General features: G+C 34.9%; 1 protein-coding gene across 3 annotated transcripts in view; it reads left to right on the forward strand.

The window, feature by feature from the left end:
* Positions 1-16992, forward strand: part of Sema1a (semaphorin 1a) — a 306626-nt gene that overhangs the window by 3592 nt on the left and 286042 nt on the right. The window contains exon 2 of one of the 3 annotated variants that reach the window (XM_077428190.1): positions 2177-2299. The exons of 1 other annotated variant lie outside the window; for it this stretch is intronic. The gene's annotated coding sequence lies outside the window, so the exon portion shown is untranslated. Of the gene's footprint in view, positions 1-2161; positions 2300-16992 lie in introns of all 3 variants that reach the window. One more of the 3 variants, XM_077428189.1, reaches the window with a different exon arrangement.

The following is a 16992-nucleotide window of genomic DNA, read 5'->3' on the forward strand; positions in this document are numbered from 1 at the left end:
TGAAATTCAAACAGTTAAAATTCAATCTAAATAAGCATGCAGCCGGGTGGTTTGCAATCATTTGTAGCAAACCCGTCTCTCTACTCGGGCAACCAAAAGCGACCAATGATCCGCTCACATTACCCATAAGGGCCTCAGCACACTGGCCGTTGCGGATCTCCCGTTGCGTACGCCAGTACGTCCGTTTTCATACAAATGAGCGATAGCCGCCACACTAAGGGCCGGGCCGCACAGTGCGACTTGCGAGCGACTTGGTTGAGAGCGACCAGACCAATGCATGCAGGTAGATGGGACATGGTACACCCGTCAACTTGTTTGTCACTCACATTTCCATACATTTTTTCGTGTCGCGCAACTAGTCGGCCGACAAAGTTGCACGGTGCGGCCCGACCCTAAGCAGACGGTCCGCAAGTCCACTAGTGTGGCGGCTATCGCTATTGTATTTGCATTTGTGCATTTTGAATAGTTCGATGACAGGTGCTTGTTATACCACTAATTGTACATATGTATGTAGGTACTGTGGGTACAAAAAGCGTGGTTTCAAAATACAATTACGTATTGTTTGTAAGTATTTTTCGTTTTATATTTTCTTTAACCGGGTAAGACATACTCGAGCATCGGCGAAAACTGGGTGAAAGCTTTCCCTGAGTAAACTAAACAACTTGTATATAGCACTCGGAAAAAAATTGCGTATCACTTTACCACTTCAATTTTTCCGTCGCTGAAAACCCTTCAGCCATAATACGAAGAGACTATAAAGGAATCCTCGTGTAATACGAAGAAATAGAGACGAAGCGGATATCCATATGTACATCGCGACATATGTCGCAAAGTCAATTTCATTTGGGAAAACGCCTTCATCAGAAATGTATTTTTGTTTATGAAATTTTTCAACCGCGAATGATGAATGTATGTACATACAATATATGAAATTTCAATATATATATAAATGTTATAATATATCAATATTATTAAATTTGACAGCAAAAATATATGTACTCGTGCGCATTTATTGTGTTGAAAAACAAAATGTTATAAAGTACCTAGTGAATAAATCATTTTGAATAAATTCACATGTATGTATGTATGTACATATGTACATGATATATCAGATGTCTACGCTTCTTCGCATACATTTTGATTATTTTTTTAAATTTAAAATGTACTAGTGGTTTAACCGGCTTCGCCCGGTGAAAAAGGAATCGGGAGTCGGAACTGAAAAAGCAATCGGGACACGGAACTGAAAAAAGAATCGGGATCCGAAACTGAAACAGGAATCGGGAACCGGAACTGAAAAATGAATCCGGATCCGGAACTGGAAAAGGAATCGCAATCGAAACGGAACAGACGTCGATATCGATATCGTCGTCACGGATTCTACCAACCAAAACTTACATACATATGTACATACAAAGTATCTTTCGAAATTATATACATATGTACTAGTGTTTTTACCCGGCTTCGCTCGATATTTATAATATAAACCGCTTAAACATGTTTATTTATTTAAATTTATTTGAATATTCATTTATTTTTTTTATTAAATTGAACTTCACGGATTCTACGACCCAAACAAACAAACAAACATACATACAAAATCTCTTTTGAAAATCGCATATTTTTACATACCTCCTTTACGTTTCACTTACGATTACAATACAGGAAAAAGTTTGCTTCTTATCCGATCGTTTTCATACTGTGCCATATTGCTCATTTTGGTCATCAATATAAGTAAATGGATCCTACGCCATTATGATGGTGCAAAAATATCGTGTAAGACGCGTTTGAAATTTGAATTTCTGAAAAGTGACTGATGTCTATCCAGTATTTAGTTTTAAACATAAATGGCGGTAGTTAAATACTATTATTGGTATTTTTATTCAAAATAACAATTTTATATACAAATTATAAAAGAGGTATTTTTTTAAAAAACTTATTTTATTATTATTTGTTCGTTCGTTCTGGTACAAATTAAAATTTCCTGTACAGCCTTTGACCCCAAAAAATTGTAAACTTGATGTATAGACACGAAATCGGCCAGATTATCGCGTCGTATAAACACAGCTTAAAGCTTTTGTTGAATTTTTATGTTTTTTTTTGCTTTTAGGATGATTATTTTGGAAAAGAAAAAATTAAAAAGTGGAATTTTATTTTAATTTAGATTGTCGTGATACAGATTGGCAACCGCATCCGTAAAAGAAAATCCAGTGATTATTGTGGGCAGGTCGCGTGCGAATGAAAGGCTGGCAGGCTCCTCCGGAATTGACCCGATATCAGAAGCCCTAATCTACGACTGACCGTAAGCTTTTTATCCCTACGATATTTTCCGTGTTTCGACTTTCCATGAATCGCAAAATGTGTATGGGGTGGGTGTCGTCACAACTCCTACACAAACATCGAAACATAAATGTCGCGTGAGAGCCAATGGAATGCCACTGTATTGATAAAAATAATAAGTTATTAAATAATTTTGAAAATATCGAGTGACAATTGTTTGAGAATTTCACCTATCTATAAACTCAACTAGAGAAATTGCGACTGTTTATTAGGGGTGCCCAGTTGTTGTTACCCAACTCAGGTGTGGCAAATGGTGACAACCCATATACATACATACATATGTAGTTGCAGAGTGGGTCAGGCAAAATTGCATTCATATTTATGTAGGTTTGCATGTACATATGTACACGTATAAAATTGTATTGTTGGGTGCATACAATATATATGTACATACATACGGACCATATAATTCAATACGATACATATTCAGTAACAAAATTTTCGATAATTATTTTAATTCATTCCCAATAAAAAACAGATTATGTTGATTGAAATTTTCAATATCGCTGTTTGTTAATTGTTAACGGTACATAATAATTATCACTACTTCAGCTACATATTTGGAAAATTTGTCGTCTACTAGTGTGGGGATGCCTCGTATTACAAAAAGTATTATTTGTATTGAATCTTTGATACACTCCATTAAGGCTTGAATATGAATAATTTGTTAGCTTTTAATAAGTAGCCAGTATATGTTATAAAATACTATCTCATTTACTTTTATTATACGACAATTAATTCGTTAAGTTTTAATACAAAACACGCCTTTCTAACTAGAAAATTTATAAGTACAGTCTTCCCTATAGTATACCCCACTATAGTGCGGTTCCATACAATACATATGCTCCATTCTCCCTATTATACGATCCTATAACTCCAGTTTTATTTTATTGAATACGAATATTTAATATTTCATATTATATAATTCGTTGATAAAATTATAAATGCATGTATTATACATCGGAAGAATAATTATCAGTTGCCGATTGCCCCTTGATTTTGTTGGAGGTGTGGTGCGACGGTGATTCATTAAAAAAAAAATCGATAAAAACACAATTAGTAAAAAAATATTTTTTCTTATGTATGGAATTTTTGATTATAATATGTAGTGGATCGGTCTCCGTGATTTGACAGAATGTTAAATTACAGAAAACGCAAATATCAGAATGCAAAGATCGAAAATCGAAAGATCAAAAAAGAAAATGGTGCATGGTAAACGGTACATACTCACTTAATTTGCGAGAGCAGGATACAACAGGAACAAGAGGAACATGCTTTTCCTCCCGTGTTAATGTGCGCGCGCAGAATACGGGAGGAAAATCATGTTCCTCTTGTTCCTGTTGTATCCTGCTCGCGCAAATTAAGTGAGTATGTACCGTTTACCATGCACCATATTTTTTTGATCTTTCGACTTAAGATCTTTCGATTTTCGATCTTTGCCTTCCGATATTTGCGTTTTCTGTAATTTAATATTCTGTCAAGTCACGTAGACCCGTAGTGGATATATGCTGTAGAAAAAAATGAAGAGATCTCAGAGAGGTGGAAAACGAAAGCAGCTGATGCTGGAAGTGAATACTAAGAATCCCAGGAACCGATATGCTTACGAATGTCTCCATTCTTGGGAAATCAAGATTAAGGAGACCCGATCTGCCTAAGACACATTCTCCAGTTCTTGGGTCACATAGCATGAAGAGGAGAAGGAGAATTTGGAAAAGCTGGTTGTGGTCAGTGGTGTGGAGGGAAGAAGAGGGAGAGGTAGAAGACATACACACTGGACCGACTAAATATGATCACCGAGAGTATCTTCTACATATAGTAGGGTTCCCATTTTTGTATAACATTTTTTCAAAAATATTTAATTTTATTAAAAAAAACTCAATAAAGCCTCGATATAAAGAGTTATTTCAAAATTTTATTATGCAAAAATGTTTATAGTGTATGCAAATATAAAAATATATACATATGTATGTACATATGTATCCATGTAAAAATAGAATCATATTGTACTTAGCGCGGCAATTCTTGATATGTCAATTCTTATTTGCTGATGCTTTCATTTTCACTTTACCATTAGATAAAAATGTTATCTATTGAGAAGCGATTTGTATTACAAAATAGTGTAACGTGAATTACATATAACATGTACAGTCATTAATAGCACGTCGTCAGTTAAAAGCAGTATTAGATTTAGATTTAGTACTAGATTTTGAAGTATCAGATTTTAGCTTTTCGAATTTTCTTATAATATTTAAATAACGAGTTTGTCGATTTTCAACAATCCTAGAACTACGCAATTCAAACGTTCCAACCATAATGTGAACTTACATATAATTTGCGTAACTTGACTAGATAAAAAAAATTGACTCATTACAACTTTAATTAAAAAAAATATTTTTTCTCTTCTCAAAAGCCACCCTCCCCCAAGGAGTTTATTAAAAAGACATATTTAATAATGCAAAATTATATTAAATAAAGTAAAAATATTTATTTAATCATAACAAAATATTTAAATAAAAAAAGAGAACACTGGCAGCTCATTTGTCAAACTAGAGAGAACAAAAGAATTTTGTCAAATAAATGAGAGCGAAAAAAGACCGATAAAATTAAAAATTTACCGGTATTCACCGAAAACTATTTTATCGCGAATTAGGTATAAATATATGTATAGGCATATAATTGCAGATCGATGCAAATGGCGTATTGTGGATTATCTTGTCTGGAATTTTTTTATTTTCATTATTAAATGTGACTATTTCAAATTGATAAATTCACAGGCAACACAGCCCAACCAAATCGTAATAAATGTGATCAGACGGTTGTTTCGATTATGATCGAAACTTTCAAATGGTCCAAACTTTTGATAAATAAATATGATTGGTTTCAAATAAAAAAAAAAGAAATTTATTTATTATTACGAATTAACTTAAAAAAATGTTCAATTGCATATTTTCATATTTCAAAATTGTTCAATAGCATTTTGCAAACTCTTCCGATGTTTCACGCAACAAATACTCCCAAATTGGCTTTCTTGTTTTGAGAGTTTGGCTAAAATTTTCAAAACAAAACAAAAGCGTTCTTATTTTGAGTTTCTTCAAATTTTCGGTTCACATCCATGTCTATTTGTTTTTTACGAATAGTTTGTACCTAGTAATTATTCAATGCAAAAACCCACCTAATATAAAAACTGCAATTACATTGACTTTATGTAAAAAAATATCACACCTAAGAAATTTATTCAATTGTTAATTTTAATATACTTTATAGTACTATATATCGAACAATTGGACATATAAATATTATAATAAAATTTACTGATAATCTTCGTACAATTAACAGGAACAAAAGCGTCTTAACACAACACACACCGCGTAACGAAATCTGAACACTTGAAAATCCGCAATGCGACTGAGAAACAATGGATCATGTTAAATCCTGAATAGCACAGGTCTCATAAAAATAAAAAAAATTCAATATATGCTTCAAATAGCATTGCAGTTGAGCACAAAATCTGCACCAAAATTCAGGCCGTTCATACCATTTTGTGGAAACGGCGAGCTGACATTGAAACGGTCAGAGCAAACAAATGGACTATGACTGTCATTGTTCATTATATAATGTTGTTTTATGTTTTTTCCTTATTATTTTTGTAAAAATAATATTTTTAAAGAAATTTCTGCCAGTACCGTAATCTTGGTATTCAGATTAGTTTCAGCACCGGGATTCACGGTATCAAAAAACACCGGAATCCCGGAATCGGAAGCCCTATTCGTGAGTCGGGATTGAAAGCCCTAAAAAAATAAAAGTCAAATTCGGTAGAATTTGACTTTTATTTTTTGTTAGTTTTGAGTTCGTGTTTCGTATTTTGAAATATTTACATTGATAAAATTTTATTATAAAAAAGTAAGTTGATATTATTCATTTATTTATGGAATACGTATATATTTTATTTTAATGGAAATTTTTATTTTCTAGACGGTGAAAGTAATTTTCAACGTCATGTTATGGAATAAAAAACTTAAACTAATATTAAAGACATTGAATCGTATTGTATTAATATTATAAGAAATATTAAAAAAATATACATATATTTTACGTCCTTACAATGTTACGACGGCATCCTCAGTTCTCGTAAGTTTTACGGTACATCGGATCGACTATATCTAATTTACGATAAAAATCTTTTTTTAATTTACCGGTAAATATCGGCATGCCGGTAGTAGGAAAAATCATTTACCGTTTACCGATTTATGAAATTGCAATCCCTAATCCACAGAGACAGCCCTCCGTGTGGCCGAATTTAGAAATAAATGGAAACAGCTGATCATGAAGGAAGCTTTTCCATGATCACGATCCTCAGGAATGAAGCACACGACTACTGATATCGATCAAGATCCCTGAATATAAAATTTGAATATCAGACAACTCAATTCATTTTAAATAAACAAAAGAATTCAACTTAAAAAAACTTTTGTTTTTTTCATTTGGACATGAATCGATTGTACTTCTATTAAAAGAAAAATACAAATTTAAATGTAAGCAAGTTATATCTCATTTACTTTTATACGATTTACACTGCACACATGTATGTATGTATGTATAAGTGCTTCCAATCCCGGAAGGTTACTTCAGCACCGGGATTGCGGTGCTGGGAATTTCCGATCCAGGGATCACGGTGCTAGCACCGGGATTAAATGTATAAGAAAAAAAGTTCAATTGCATGTTTTCATATTTCAAAAACGTTCAATTGCATTTTGCAAACTCTCCCGATGTTTCACGCAAAAAATACTCCCATATTGGTGTTCTTATTTTGAGAGTTTGGCTACATTCTTTAAACTTTCGGTTTGTATCCATAGATTTCTAAGATTAAATAAAATACAATAAATAAATTAAAAAAACATCACTTTGATTCCGTCATGATAGATTGTACCGTCTAGTAATTATTCATCGAAACAATTCACCTAAAATAAAAATTGCAATTACATACATTGACTTTATTAAAAAAATTCGGATGTGACCAACCCACGACTTTATCTATGTATTTGAGGAATATAAGAAGGATAAAAATTCGATAATCAAACATATGTACATACATACACGTTCACACATACCGGCTATGATCATTTTCGATACAAATTGAACACAAATGTAGGGAAACTTACACAAGACGAAAGTTCTACTTTTGATTTCTGAGAAAAACATAAAAAACCTTGAATTTCTAGAGTAAAAGTACTACTTTCTGTGTAGGAAAAAATATTGGGGTATAATATTAATAATTTCTATTACAAGTAAAACAATTTCAGTCCGATTTGATTAGCGGTTTGGCGGATAATTGAATTCAAAAACTTAAAATAAGAGGACACCTATAAGGGGAGGTACCATTTCCACTCAACTTGAAAATTTGAAAAAGTTTAAGTCGTATCGATAAGAATTTTAGTAACCGATACTAAGTTTCAGTTCGATTGGACGAACGGTGTTCAAAAAATCCCCAAAATACACTGACACACAATACTCAGTGATCGATTCCGAGTTCGAATCAGATAAAATATGCATCAAATATCATTGCGGTTGAGCACAATATCTGCGACACAATATAGGCCGTTCAAACCATTTCGTGGAAACGGCAAGCCGGCGTCGAAACGGATTAGAGCAAACAACTGGACTATGACTGTCATTGCAGATCCCACTATTGTTTTATGTTTTTTTCCATATTATTTTTGTAAAAATAATATTTTTAAAGAAATTTCTGCCAGCACTGTAATCCCGGTATTCAGACTAGTTTCAGCACCGGGATTCACGGTACCAGAAAACACCGGGATCCCGGGATTGGAGGCCTTAGTATGTATGAATGGGGTCTACGTGACGAGCCAGAATGTTAAATTACAGAAAACACAAATATCGGAAGGCAAAGATCGAAAATCGAAAGATCTTAAGTCGAAAGATCAAAAAAAAAGGGTGCATGGTAAACGGTACATACTCACTTAATTTGCGCGAGCAGGGTACAACAGAAACAAGAGGAACAGGATTAATTAATGTGCGCGCGCAGAATACGGGAGGAAAAGCCTGTTCCTCTTGTTCCTGTTGTATCCTGCTCGCGCAAATTAAGTGAGTATGTACCGTTTACCATGCACCCTTTTTTTTTGATCTTTCGACTAAGATCTTTCGATTTTCGATCTTTGCCCTCCGATATTTGCGTTTTCTGTAATTTAACATTCTGGCTCGTCACGGAGACCGGTATGATTGATATAAAGACTGCGCGAATTATGTAGCGGAGTTATTGCGATCAATTCGAAACGTCCACCGTCTAATTGGGCAGTTGAATTCCCTAAATTGGACAGGAGATTTACGCTCAGGTCATTTTAATAACGCACCCAACGAGCGAGAATCACCTGCTTGCAATAAATGAAACAATTGTCGAGGAGTACGAGAGGTATGTACATAGAGAGCGTCACGTCGAAGTTGCGCGCGCAACCACATGACAGTCGGCATTAATAATATTTTAGACCGCTAGAGGCGCTGGCACGCTTGCCCGAACGGCCGCTAGATGGCAACGCCATAGCGACTCTGGAGTCGGCACATCGTCGTTGGACGAGTATCGATCGAGCCACCCGCGCCCCCTTCCTCCCCCCCCTCCCCCCTCCCCGCCCCGCCGCGACCCTCCTTCCCCGTCCCCCCTCCCCCCGCCTGCTGCCCCGCGCCCTCCCTCGTGTTTCGAGTCGGAAACTTAAACAGTGGCCCGCATGCGAGCCTCGGCCCCATTCAACTCTGCATCAATACTCGACACACACACTCGCACGCGTTACACACGTGTGCACGAGCCCAAGCCTGCACGTGCACACACACACACACTTCTAATTTCTTCATCGGCAGTGACGTTTCAGCTGTGTTTCGATGGCATCGCACTTTAAAAACTCGAACTGGTTCACGCCGTGCATTATTTATCGATGGCTCCTTTGTTTTTTTTTCCCGTCTGGGGAAAGTTTATTATAAATTTTGTTTTAATAAAATAAAATTTGAATCTGTCGAGATTCCTATTGGAGCTCTGCCGTTTTATTGTTGGCATTTGTTTGGGCGCATCGTGACGTAGTCTAAACAGGGCTGGTGAACTTTTAGACGAGTCGTAAAGTTTAATCTATGCACGTGTGTGTGTGTGTGTGTGTGTATGTATAAATCGCTTCGTTATAGTACGCTGATGATGAGTCAGTGATTAGACTGAATTGTGTTACGGCTAACCCTTCTATCGAGTAAAAAAAAGGAAATAAATTGTAAGAGAACATTATGCATAATATGTATTACGTTGACCATATTTCATTAATTTATATATTTTGTAAAATTGCCCTTTTGTCCTTTATTTTGTAATATCGACTATCGTAAAAAATATACACGCCGAAAGATTTAATGATGCGATTCATAATTTTATCAAACCTGTATTGATTACGTTGAGCAACAAAAAAATATGCTAGAGAGGAAATCACTCGATCGTTACTAAGTTTGACCCACTGAATTTGAATATGATAGTGGTTTTTGTTGGTTCATGAAATATGAGTTTTTTGGCGTTTAGAATCTTTAACTCAAAATATAGTATTGATGTGCCAAAAGTGAGTATTGGAATCAATAGATGTTTTTCTTATTGATTGCGGTTTTTCAATGCTTTAAAATACTCATTATCGACTATTTAGCGAATTTTAAAAATCAAAAGTACATATACTTTATTTTAGCACATTTTAAACGTGCTAATTGGAGTGGATAAATATATTTTAAATTTAAATGATGTATAATAAATATGATTGCTAAAAATTCTAAATATGATTGTTTAAATGTCTTTTGTATGCTAATATTTATATCTTCTGTTACATAACGATTTAGATTCACTCGTTGTTTGGTCCTACTCTAATTGTCTTCCAATAAGCATTGTCACATTGTCTCATTTTCCAGAGCTCGATCATCTATTTAATTTTTTTTATAAGATTGATGGCGTAATGTGGAAATATAGAAAACGGAATTCGTGGAAGAGAAGTATGACAAGAGTAGTGGATATATGTAGTGGAGAAAGTGAAGAAATATGGTCGGATCATGTAGTTAGAAGAATGGGCGAAAGGTGGACAAAGGAAGTGCTGGAATAGTACCTGATAGAATGTAAAAGGGTGAAAGGAAGGCCGCTAGGAAGATGGGTGGACGAAATAAGAAAACTTTGTGGGGTGAGATGGATGAGAGTTGCGCAAAACAGAGACGAATGGTGAATGGCTGTGTGAAAGTCAAGGGTTCCCAAACGGTCGATCGCGAAGCAACATAAGGTCGATCTCAATATTGTGAAATTTTAAAACAATAACGATTTACCTATTTTAAAATAGAATATAAAAAAAAATTAATTTTATTTCACGCTTTACAGCGTTGAAAATCTACCAAAAACCGTTGCAGTAATTTTTTCAATTCATGTGGGAACTTTAGAATTACAGTTGATTGAATTGCAAAATGACGTTACGTTGACACAAATGACGTAACGTTGAAATGAATTGAATCCAGAAAAATACTCTTATTAGAAGAAATTATGTAAATATATGACGTATTTATAAAAAAAATTACGAAAATACAAAAAAAAAATCTGCAGGTTTTTGACAATATTCGACGTATTCGCTTTTAAAATGAATATTTTTTAAAAGTTTTAAAATCTAAAAAACAACAAAAAAATTTTCTTTCAACAAAAAAAAAAAGATTCTTATTACAAGTCGGTCACTATAAAAATTTAGATGAAAAGTAGCTCCCAACCTCCAAAAGGCTGGATACCCTTGCTGTAAATGACGATGATACAGCTTAATAGGAAAAGTGCTCAAAAACCTATTTACATTAATTTTTACATACATATGTCTAGTGACAATAAGCTTCAGTAAAATTATGAAAAAGTGTCAGTTTTATATTACACTAGTTTTATGCCCGTTAAAATTTCAATGGGTGTTTTCGGATTGATACATGATTTAGAATTAAGTTACAATATAAATAGTAATAATTAATTGGAATCGGAACTGAAACAGTAATTTTAAAAGTAAACTAAATAACTCATGTGTAAGGTCGAAGACAACAGCTGTAAAACCGCTGTATTCCAATTTTTAATTGAATGCATACAAAAGTTAAGCTATAATTTTAGCTATAAGTTTACTATATTTACTATTTAGCTATAGTTTTAGCTATAAGTTTACAAAATGTAATATTTTACGATTATAAACAAACGGTCATTGACGTCGTAACGTTGAATATTATTATTACACATAACAAATTACATACATATATGATGTGCATTTACCAAACATTTTCGTGCCCGCGAAAAATAAAATCAATTTTATTTTTCGAATATCGTCAAAATATAATTAATTTTAATTTAATTAAAAAATATATGTAATTGTTTAATATGAAAACAAGAAAAAATGGTTCTAAACCTCGCTAAATAAAATTATTATAATTACGTCTTTTTATATGGCGAGAATGAAAATTTTCAATTAATGTTTATTAAAAAAAGGACAATTTCAATACGGACCATGGCGTAATCGGTTAACTCCCAACTTGAATATACCTCATCATCATTTACAGCCACTCGCCATCCACTGCTGGATGAAGGCCTCTCCAACACGCTTACATTCGTCTCTGTTTTGCGCAACACTCATCCATCTCACCCCGCACATTTTCTTAATTTCGTTCACCCATCTTCCTTGCGGTCTTACTTTTACCCTTTTGCATTCTCTCGGGTACCATTCAAGCACTTCTTTTTTCCACCTTTCGTCCATCCTCCTAGCTACGTGACCCGCCCATTGCCATGTCCACTACTCTTGGCATACTTCTCACCCACGTGTTCCGCTTTCTGTCTTTCCTCGTTATGCCAAGCATACAGCGTTCCATACTTCTTTGAGTGCATTGGATTTTATGTAGCATCTTGGCGTTCAGTGTCCAAGTTTCACATCCATACGTCATCACTGGCAAAACGCATTGATCAAAGATCTTTTTCTTCAGGCAGAGTGGCATTTTTGATTTAAAAACAGTATTCATCCGTCCAAATGCACTCCATCCTAATTTCATACGTCTCTTTATCTCTTCATCTTTACTACCAGACATGTCAATTATTTGACCTAAATATAAATAATTATTTACTACTTCTAATGGTTTGTCATCTAATGGGATGCTATCAGACATACAATAACTATTGAACATTAGTTTGGTCTTATCTACGTTAATTTTTAATCCTACTTTTCTACTTTCCCTGTCCAGCTGTGTTAGTCTGTTAAGTAGGTCAGCTGAATCACGAGCTATTGAAACTATATCGTTTGCGAACCGAAGGTGACTCAAGAAGCGACCGTTGATGCTTACTCCGGCTTTGTCCCATTCCAAGTTCTTGAAAACTCCCTCTAGCACCGCATTGAATAACTTGGGCGAGATTGTATCTCCTTGTCTTACTCCTTTTCCTATGCTAAATCTATCTGTACCTGAAAAAATTTTAACCGAAGCTGTGGCATTCTTATATATTGCAGCTAACAACCCCACATAGGGTTCCGGTACTCCCTGTGTTTGTAGAGCGTTAAGTACTGCATTGATGCTAACTGTATCGAAAGCTTTCTCATAATCGACGAAACCTAGGCACAATGGCCGTTGATATTCGTTGGCGCGTTCGATTAGTTCGCCAACTACTTGGAGGTGGTCCATTGTGCTGAAATTTGCCCTAAACCCTGCCTGTTCTATAGGTTGGTTCTCGTCGAGGATATTCTTCAGCCTTTCTGTAATAACCTTCGTGAAGAGCTTGTAGACCGCTGAAAGTAAACTAATTAGTCGGTAGTTCTTGATATCGCTTTTATCACATTTTTTGTGTATTAAGATGACAGTTGCGTTATTCCATCCTTCTGGTATAGCTTCGTTCTGGATGCATTTGCTGAAAAGCCTAGCTAAGATATTATTTAGGGGGGAGCCGCCACATTTTAGTAAGTCAATGGGAATATTATCTTCCCCTGGGGTTTTACCGTTCTTTGCAGTTTTTAACGCGGCCTCTACTTCGCTAGGCAATACTGCAGGAACCCTTTGGCCGTGTGTCGATTCCGGCGCGGGGAATTGATCGTTGTTGTTCTCGTATAATTTAACATGTAAACGTAGAACGTGTAAACTCTGTCTATGATTTCTTCTCTATTCCTAATTATTACTCCGCTCTCTGATCTGATTGCGATCATTTGGTTTTTGCCCAAGAAAATATCCTGTTTGCACTTTTTCAAGCTACGGTTATTCTTAATGGTATTTTCTATTAGCTTGCTGTTAAAATTCCTGACATCGCTGACTATTCTCTTTTTAATTTCCTTATTTACTAGATTGTATTCTTGCTTATTATTATCCCTATCTAAATTCCTTTTATGCTTAATTAGGTTTTTTGTTTCCGCTGAAATTTTGCTTAACTTAATCTGTTTCCTGAATCCACCTAATTTCTTACCTGTTGAGGCTAGAACCGAACTAATTACAGTGTTCAATTCCTCGATGTCTGCTTCTGGGTTTAATTTCTCGTATCTATTTCCAAGTTCGAGTTAGAATTCCTTTTTCCTAGACCTTAGTTGAGCGAAATCTGGAGAGTTACTGCATCCTTTTATTAATTTCCTACGTTTGCAATTTATATTAATGGCCATCCTGGCACGGACTAATCTGATATAGAGGATATTTGTGTTGAGAGGTCACTGGTTCGAGACCGCGAATGAATTTATACAAAGTTTAGGCTTTTTATCGATTCATTATGTTCGGCTAGCGTTAGGACACACACACACACATACACACACAGATTAGCGTATTTATATATATACATATATATAACAATTTCAGCCGGTTTAAGGTTATATTTTAAACACTTTCCTGATTTATTGAGTCTTTTACACCTATCACCGTTGTGCTTTAAGGAGGATACATACATACATACATATATGTATATACATATGTATGTCTATACTTCATTGAATTTAAGAGCATATGTACATATGTATATATGTATGTATTTAATTAAATAGATAAAATGATATAAATAAATAAAATGTATGTACATATTAAAAATGCAAGCATTTGTTAGCTACATACATACATATGTTGTCATATGATATGATACATATGAAAAATGACATACAAATATACATATGTATGTATGTACATGCAATTTCTCGGCTTATCCCTATATGCTACATGCTGCATGCCACGAAAATCTCCTGAGATGCTGTTAAATAGCATGCGAGCTACTGGTAGCATCGTGACATGTGCGTCTTTGACAGCGGGTTTCTTTTTCGGAGTGAATAATATGAATGTGTATTCTCGTCTTTAGTGATAATAGGATTTGGAGTTTCAGTAGAGATCTGGAGCAACCACTTTTTTGAGTTGCTCTGCTCCAGCTCCGCCACATGTCAAATGATTCCAGGACAATAAACTATCAAATATTGAATTTATCATAAATTTAAAAACAAAATCAAAAAATTCATTTAATTTATAAATTCTGAATGAAATTTTAATAAAAACAAATTATCGAAGTAGTGGAGCACTAAAAATTTTTGTGCTCCGGCTCCGCTCCTGCTCCGCGCAAAAGCTCGTTGCTCCACTGCTCCGCGCTCCTGCTCCATGCTCCGATCCAGATATCTGGGATTTTGAGAAAAATTTTGTATGTCGAATCGTCTGTGTCCGTATTAAAAGAAAATTAATTTCGATTGACCAGTTGTATATATTTTCTTAGGGTCATTTTAAAATGTGCCTAAAAACATAATAAAGAGCTGCATGTGGATCGACAACCGCAGCTTTGCCGCGTCTGGCTTATAAAACCGCTTATCTTTAAGGCGGGAGTTCGTATTTCACATTATGTGTATGTACATCCAAATTTAACGATTTAACGGAGAGATTCGTTTGAATTTAGTCTGTTTATCTGGTGCTTCGTAATAATGGTTCTTCACTAGTAGTGTATGTTTGCATAGCCAGAGGATAATTGACGTAATAAAAAGCATCAGGACTTGCCCATGATTATAAAGTAATAATGTACTTTTGAGTAGCATTTTGAACGCATTAAATTCCGTTTCCAGTCACTCAAATATCATATCGGATTAATTCACCGTTGAAGGATGCTGTTGCTTCTGTTATTATACATACAAACATAATAACTTGATTCGTTAAAATTTATATAGATGGTCTATAAAAACATATTCTAAAATTTGACTATTTGGCTATCAGTGCTAGTTACGCTATTGTATAATTGTAGGTTCTGTTCTATTGCATTACATGTACTGCAATTTGCATCTTGTATGCAATATGTCTCGTGGCTACGAATGAAATAGTGCGTTGATTGCGCAGACTTGGCACAATGCGGCTGCACCCCTACACCCCCCTCCCCCCGACCGGATAGGCGCATTTTATCGATTTTGTTTTGGATGAAACGATGCAGTTCTTGTTGCACTAAAATAAGTCAACGCCTTTATCGAATTTTGGAAATTGTTCGCGTGTTTCGTGCACGCGCGCGTATCCGCACGAAACTTCTCCAAATCAAATTGTCCCGAGAAGTTTCGTTCATTAGAACGTAGCCGAAGCGCTATTGATACCGTATTGTTTTCTTCGTGACACACATCTTCGTACCTACATGTATGAGGGAGTTTTTTCTTTTGAACCAAAAACTTGATATAACTTGTTAACGAGACATGCCGTGGCTCTGCTTTCTCACAAAGCAAAAACGGCACAATAATATTACATATATAAAGACGGTAATCTGTGTGTGTGCATGTGTGTGTGTCCTGACTAAGGCTTCCAATCCCGGGGCCCCGGTGTTTTCTGGTACCGTGAATCCCGGTGTTGAAACTAGTCTGAATACCGGGATTACGGTACTGGCAAAATTTCTTTAAAAATATTATTTTTACAAAAATAATAAAGAAAAAAAAATAAAACAACATTATATAATGAAAAATGGTGGGATGGGCAATGACAGTCATAGTCCATTTGTTTTCTCTGACCGTTTTGACGTCGGCTTGCCGTTCCCACGAAATCGTGGTATCAACGGTCTGTATTGTGTCGCAGATTTTGTACTCAACTGCAATGATATTTGTAGCATATTTTGACTGATTCAAATTCAGAATCGATCACTGATTACGTTTTCATGTGTGTCTGTACGTCAGTGTATTTTGGGGATTTTTTGAACACCGTTCGTCCTATCGAACTGAAACTTACATAGTGGTTGACCGCAAATGGTACCTCCCATTATAGGTGTTCTCTTTTTTACTAGCCTCTTTTCAGCTTGCTTTCGATTTTTTGTCTGACAATATTTGGGTTCTTATCCACACTCTTTTGTTTCGATGAATAATTACTAGACACGTGACGATGTATGTTCAAATGTATGTAAAAATAAAAATGTTATACGTCTAATTGCAATTATTATTAAGTTTTTCTATCTATGTATGACATTGCTCATTTCGGTGTATATGTATAATAATATGTACATATGTGTTCTTTATTTCAGTTAAATTAAATTAAACTAAATTAAAGTTAACTCTAGGTTTCTATTCCAATTGGTCGAAGGGCTTTGTTAAGAACTTCCAGCATATGTATTCGAATGCCTGGATATTCGATTCCTATTTTTCCGTCATATTTTGACTGAGTTAGCTGAAATGACATATTATATGTAGTTGGTGG

The sequence above is a fragment of the Arctopsyche grandis genome, chromosome 3 (assembly GCF_051622035.1).
Source record: "Arctopsyche grandis isolate Sample6627 chromosome 3, ASM5162203v2, whole genome shotgun sequence".
NCBI classification, from domain to species: Eukaryota; Metazoa; Arthropoda; class Insecta; order Trichoptera; family Hydropsychidae; genus Arctopsyche; species Arctopsyche grandis.